Source organism: Rhinopithecus bieti, unplaced genomic scaffold (assembly GCF_001698545.2).
Source record: "Rhinopithecus bieti isolate Rb0 unplaced genomic scaffold, ASM169854v2 scaffold_59955, whole genome shotgun sequence".
NCBI lineage: Eukaryota > Metazoa > Chordata > Mammalia > Primates > Cercopithecidae > Rhinopithecus > Rhinopithecus bieti.
Genome location: NW_016823066.1, coordinates 168912 through 175472, shown reverse-complemented (window position 1 = coordinate 175472; position 6561 = coordinate 168912). Strand labels below are relative to the sequence as shown.

Genomic DNA, 6561 nt, shown 5'->3' with positions numbered 1-6561 from the left:
TGAATATTTTCAAAATAATTTGGTGTTTTCAGATATGCTGAAGTCTTATTTTGATCAGAGTAAGCCTGGGGATAGTTGACTTATTTCATTTTTTTTGTATAGTATGTTCCAAATTTTCTAGTTTAACTTAATATTGATGAGGGGTAAACATTTTTTTAAATATTATAGGCCTGTTAAATTGTCAATGTTTTTAATTTTAAAATTCTGTCTTTTAATATTGTTTCAGGGATTTAGGTCCAGTTGAATCTGCACAACCTGTTAATCATTGTCCCCTGCCAGATTCCAATTCACTGTCAGTGTGCCTGTATGACTCTTCTTTCCATATTCTTTGAATTACATTTGTATTACTCATTTGAAAGTTATATAATACAGCTCATACACTTCAAATAAAATCACCATGTAAAATGAATTCTGGCTTAGTATAAAGAAGCTGTTACAGTCTTAGTGTTACATATATAGATGGATGTGGCTCAACAATTTAAACAAAAATATTGAACTATAACATGTGTTGCCATGAGTCAGCCTCTAATGAGTTTATAGATAAATCCAGATATCATCATATTTATCCAGTTGTGTTCAATACCTTTAAAGTTGGTGTATCAAGAATTCTTATGCTGTCTGAGAAAACAGATTCTACTGTTACCTAAGAAATCAGCTGGAAGGCATTTTTACAATCTTGCACCACATAAGGAAAAACTGAAAGGTAGTACTAATAAATGCAAACTGCATCACCTGGAAAATGGGAATCCAGAATATCACTTTCAATATTTAAGTGTTGGAACTTTTCGTAAAAAAATAAATATGATAAAATAAACCTTTTGGTAAGCTTTGTGTAGCTTAACATCAGCATAAAATAGAAAAAAAATCTTACAATAACCTACACTAAAAAACAAAACTAGCATCCAATTCATATATATTGATCTTTGTGTTGGGAGAGTCTAAAGCAGAACATTTGATGGACTTGATAACAGTTATTTTTACCATATGGGCATACTGATAAAATCATGTATATTTAATTTGACTAAAACATGTTGGCCGGGCACGGTGGCTCACACCTGTAATCCCAGCACTTTGGGAGGCTGAGGTGGGCGGATCACCTGAGGTCAGGAGTTCGAGAACAGCCTGGCTAACATGGTGAAAACCCGTCTCTACTAAAAAAAAAAAATACAAAAATTAGCCGGGCATGGTGGCGCATGCCTGTAATCCCAGCTAGTCTACTCGGGAGACTGAGGCAGGAGAATAGCTGGAACCCAGGAGGCAGAGGCTGCAGTGAACTTAGATCACGCCAATGGACTCCAGCCTGGGCGACAGAGCAAGACTCCGCCTCAAAAAAAAAAAAAGTCTGCATCTTAAAAATACTACTTTGTACTAGGAATAATAAATGTAAAGTCTTTATTCTCAAAAAGATCCTGATTCTCAACCCAACATATATGGCAACCCATTCCTCTGGTTCATCCAAACTGAGGCCTCATTAAGGCTCAAATATGGAGTGAGAGAAACACAACAGAGCATGTGAAATAAGATGGATGAGGTAGAATGTTCAGCTCTGAGGCTCAGGAATTGCCTGGAGCATCCCAATATAATGATGGTCAATTGTGAAGCTTACTATGTAAAAATAAACATAAAATGAACATTGGTGAAAGTCTCTGGAATTATAAAGAGTTGTGCCAAAAGGACTGAGCCAGGATGACAGGTATTTAAGAAGTAAGGCGAATATTTACTAGCACACAAATATTTGTTCCAAAGTTTATTACAGTAGCAATATTTTCATGAATGTCAGCTTTCTCAAGCTAAGGAATCCATAGACAAACTAAGACAAGTGCCTAATATATTGTAGGCAATTAGTTTCTAAATTCGATAAACTTGCAATAATTTTATAAATTTCACTGAACTCTGTTTCATGTATATATCTCACTGAAAGGCACTATCCAGTAGCTGTGTCCTTCAGTTTTTTCTGTGATTTTCTGTTGCTGGATTCCAAATCAAATCAACTTTATTTGAATCCTAGTCATTTCTAAAGTTCCAGATTTAATAACAGAAAGAAAGCAGAAATTAAGTTACCCCAAACAGTCCATATTTAATATATGTGATTTCCCAAAAGAATCAAATATTACACAAAACAACAGTGGGTTTAAAATTCAACCTAAATTCAAAGGTAGCAATTAACACCATATGCAAAAATTAGCAAAGTCACAATGTAGAAATTCTTAGTCTGCTATTCCAGAAAAAATAATAACATTTTTATTTTGGCATTTTTTGGAAAAAATAAATACATTAACTATGACAAAATATACCCACTAAACTATAATAAAGGATCTTTGAAATATAAATGATTTTGTTCTTATTTTAAATATTTACTATAATATTTTCAGACAAAGCTTTCAGTGAAAATACTTACAGCTACCATGTATGAATTAAAACAGTCCTGGGGAATAGTACTTTTATTAATAATGAAGATTGAAGCTCCAAGTGATACAGCAGGAGCACCGTCAACTCAGACAAACACCGCCACTTTAAGTTCTAGCTCCCTTTCTAGCCTCATGCATTTCAAGCAAATCACTTCTCTTCTAACTACAAGCAGCCAGAAAGAGCAGACGGTAAAATACAGGTAAGACAGCTCAGGGTGGGCACACTGGCTCACGCCTGTAATCCCAACACTTTGGAAGGCCGAGGCAGGCGGATCACGAGGTCAGGAGTTCGAGACCAGCCTGGCTATCATAGCAAAACCCCATCTCTACCAAAAACACAAAAAAATTAGCTGGGTGTGGCGCACGCACCTGCTCGGGAGGCTGAGGCAGGAGAATAGCTTGAACCCAGGAGGTGGAGGTTGCAGTGAGCGGAGACCACGCCATTGCACTCCAGCCTGGGTGACACAGCAAGACTCCCTCTCAAAGAAAACAAAAACAAAAACAGCCAGCTTGGGCACAGAGGGAGGTGGGGGTAAAGTCTCTTGAGTAACTGCCAAACTTCACCCTCATACAATGGGCCCCAGTAACACAGTGGGCCTTAATAAGCACATTCTTTCCCCTTCGGGTGCACTAAGATAGGGAAGCTAAAAGCAGACTGGGGGGATATGCCTGCAGCTGCAGAAAGATGTATGGGAACAGACACACAACTCTCCCTCCCAGATAAGCACAACAAAGAGACACAGAAGCAGTCCAAGCCTCCAATAAACTCTCCCACCCTGAATCCTTAAAAATTTTTAGTCTGTAAAAGAATGTGGCTCTGACCTAACTCAGCCAGCTGCCTCTCTAGGTTTATTCAAAATAAACCTGTCCCTGTTGACTGTCAAGCCACCCTTCGTGTTTCTCTCTTCTTTCTGTAATTCTTACACCAAGGAAGTAAAATAGTTTCCCCTGGGAACACAGCTAATGACCCAAATGAAGCTCAAATGAAGGCATTTAACATTCATAATTTATATCTTAAAAATAAAATACTCCTGAATATTAAAAAAAAAAAGGAAAAAAGATATAAAAACAAATGAGAGAAAAGGAAGGAAATGGATTACTCACAATATCTAAGGTATGGAATCAACCTAAGTGTCCAACAACAGGTGAATGAAAAAAGAAAATGTGGTATGCTACTCAATGGAATGCTACTCAGCCCTACGGGGAAAAAAAAAAAAAGGAACTCTTGTTATTTGCAACAACACTGATGAACCTGGAGAACATGATGCTAAATAAGAGGACACAGAAAAAAACTTTCATAATATAATTTCTATGTAGAGTGTAAAAAGGTTTAAACTCATAGAAGCATAGAGTAGAATGATGATTGCCTGGGGCTGGGAGTGGAGGAGATGTTGGTCAGAAAAAATGGGTCTGATTTTGTGAAGAGACGAAGACTGAGCGGTTGTGGCTAATTGCCGACCTCAAGCAGCAGTCAGCTTCTCTACGTAGAACCTGGGAGTAGGAGACTCAGAATCGAATCGAATCTCCTTCCTTCCTCCTGTTTCTGGCTTTGTGGAAACCTTATCAAACACAATGGCCAGCAATGTTACCAACAGAACAGATCCTCGCTCCATGAACTCCCATGTGTTCATTGGAAATCTCAACACTCTTGTGGTCAAGATGTCTGATGTGGAAGCAATCTTTTCGACGTACAGCAAAACTGTGGGTTGCTCTGTTCATAAGGGCTTTGCCTTCGTTCAATAGGTGAATGAGAGAAATGCCCCGGCTGCTATAGAAGAGAGAAGGGCATAATAATTGCTGGCCAGGTTTTACATATTAACCTGGCTGCAGAGCCAAAAGTGAACAGAGGAAAAGCAGGTGTGAAATGATCTGCAGCGAAGATGTATGGATCAGTAACAGAACACCCTTCTCCATCGCCTCTATTCAGCTCCTTTTGACTTGGACTGTGACTTTCAGTGGGATTATTTTGAAAGGATGTACAATTGCCCAGCACATTTTCCTCCTTCTCCTCCTATTGCTCAGCCTGTAGTGCCCTCGAAACATCAGCGTGTATCAGAAAACACCTCACGAAGGGGCAAAAGTGGCTTCAATTCTAAGAGTGGACAGCAGGGATCTTCCAAGTCTGGAAAGTTGAAAGGAGATGACCTTTAGGCCATTAAGAAGGAACTGACCCAGATAAAAAGTGGATTCACTCCTGGAAAACCTGGAAAAATATAAAAGGAACAGAGCAGACAAGCAGTAGAGATGACGAATGATAAATGAGAAGAGGAACAGAGCAGGAGCTCAGTGAAGAAAAATGAGATTAATGTGAAGTCTGAGGGGGGCGCAGTTGACTCTGCTGAGGAGGGGGGATCTACTGGATGATGATGATAATGAAGACGGGAAATGGCCAACTGGGGTTGACTGAGGATGATTAAAAAGAGGCTAAGGAGAGGATGACAGTCAGTGCCAATGGCAAAAACGACTCTTAAGCACATAGTGGGGGTTAGAAATCTTATCCCAATATTTGTTTACCTACGTGCTTCTCTAAGATCACATTTTTTTTTTTACCAGATCTCCTCTAGTATCTTCAGCACATGCTCACTGTCCTTGTCCTTCCCATGTTAATTCATATTGCCCTGCACCTAAGTCCCATTTTCATCTCCTTTGACACTCCTAGTAGTTTTGTTAAGTCTTACCCCATAATTTTTGCTTTTCATTTTGAAACCTCTTTATGATTTAACAATAAAAGGGATTTTTTTTTTTTTTCCTGAGATGGAGTCTTGCTCTGTTGCCCAGACTGGAGTGCAGTGGTGCAATCTTGCCTCACTGCAACTTCTACCTCCCAGGTTAAGCAACTCTCCTGCCTCAGCCTCCGGAGTAGCTAGGATTGCAGGCACGCATCAGCACGCCCAGCTAATTTTATTTTGTAATTTTAGTAGAGACGGCGTTTCACCACGTTGGCCAGGCTGGTCTTGAACTCCTGACCTCGTGATCCACCTGCCTCGGCCTCCCAAAGCGCTTGGACTACAGGCATGAGCCACTGTGCCCGGCCGGATGTACGGTTTTTATCAACTGTCTCCAAAATTATCTTGTTATGCAGAAAGTTTTTTTCATTCATACATAATTTCAGTAGTTGCTTCCCTAACAGCAAAAGCAATCTCATTTAGTTGTGTAGCTCCTAAAAGCAGCTTTGAGTTAGAAGTATGTGTGCTACACCCCCACATAAGTGTGATTTGTGGGGTAGTTCAACACAAATACAACAATGTGTTTTTGTGAATGAGTTGGCATGTTAAATGCATCCTCTAGAAAATAGTGTTATAGTCTTAAGATTTGCTTTTAAGGTTGATACTGTGGGTTACTTTTGTGAGCAGCCTGATGTTTCAGACCTGTTTTTCTCAAAATAAACAAGTTCTTATTAAACCAGAAATTTGGAGAAAAAAAAGCAATGTTTTCCCTCATTTCCTACCTTAACAAATAAGTTATTCTCCTCTCAGTTTTGATTCACCAGGGGATTGAATCATAGCCTGAAGAATCAAAACCGGATAATGTATCTGTTAAGGCAATGCAGGTTGTACACTAAAATTCCAGATGCTTAGAATTATATATTTTTTGCTCACATCACCATCGTCTGTGAGCCTTTTATTTTTTCTTTTGAGATGGAGTCTCGCTTTGTCGCCCAGACTGGAGTGCAGTGGCACTAGATCTAGTTGAATCTGCTCAACCTGTTTATCAGTGTCAGGTGCCAGATTCCAATTCACTATCGGTGTGCCTGTATGACTATCAGTGTGCCTGTATGACTCTTCTTTCCAGTCTTTGAATTAAATTATTACTTATTTGAATGTTATATAATACAGCTCATATATTTCAAATGAAACCACCAGGTAAAATGAGTTGTGGCTTAGTATAAAGAAGCTGTTAGCAACTCAGTATTACATATACAGATGGATGCGGCTCAACAAGAATTTAGACAAAAATAAAGAACTATAATGTGTTGCCATGACTTAGTCTCTAATGAGCTTATAAATAAATCCAGACTTCAGCACATATATACAGTTTTGTTCAGTACCTCTAAAGGGTGGTATATCAAGAATTCTTATGCTATGGAGAAAACAGATTCTGCCAATACCTAATAAATCAACTGGAAGTTTTTTTTTTTTTTTTTTTTTTTTTT

General features: G+C 38.7%; 1 pseudogene; it reads left to right on the top strand.

Moving 5' to 3' along the window:
* The first annotated feature begins 3666 nt into the window (after positions 1-3666).
* Positions 3667-5151, top strand: LOC108521382 (heterogeneous nuclear ribonucleoprotein C pseudogene; annotated as a pseudogene).
* The last annotated feature ends 1410 nt before the right edge of the window (positions 5152-6561 follow it).